The sequence below is a fragment of the Trachymyrmex cornetzi genome, unplaced genomic scaffold (genome assembly GCF_001594075.2).
Source record: "Trachymyrmex cornetzi isolate Tcor2-1 unplaced genomic scaffold, Tcor1.1 scaffold590, whole genome shotgun sequence".
Classification (NCBI taxonomy): Eukaryota; Metazoa; Arthropoda; class Insecta; order Hymenoptera; family Formicidae; genus Trachymyrmex; species Trachymyrmex cornetzi.
Genome location: NW_017299904.1, coordinates 436,323 through 436,830, shown reverse-complemented (window position 1 = coordinate 436,830; position 508 = coordinate 436,323).

The following is a 508-nucleotide window of genomic DNA, read 5'->3' as shown; positions in this document are numbered from 1 at the left end:
CCGCGGCCTCCAAGTTTTTTATCCTTTCTAACATTTCGAAGCCTCGTGCCCATCCGTTTTTCAATGTGCCCAATGCACTCGCTTTTTACAACGGGACACTCATCGCCATAAGGATTCAAGTTTAAAATACCCTGAAAAGTTTTTGAATTGCCATCTCTCGTAGCAGGTAGCGCGCCGCGGGGAGCCGGCCGGCCGCAACTGTGGCGCGCTCGTTTTTATGTCATAACTTCCAGCGACTTGAAATTTTCAGGGAATATTCTTGAATAGTATAGCTATCGATTTAGCCTATTTCCCAAAAATTGATTTTTTTGACCTGATAAACCGGGTTTCCCCCTTAAAGCCTATTATACAATTACGTAAGCGTAGTTGTAAGAATTGATCAATCACAGTTGAATGTTCTTCTCATATTCGACAGTGATTGATCAATTCTTACAACTACACTCACGCAATTGTAGAATGGGCTTTAGACTCTACGACTGCTACGACTTCTATTGTAGACCCCGCTTTA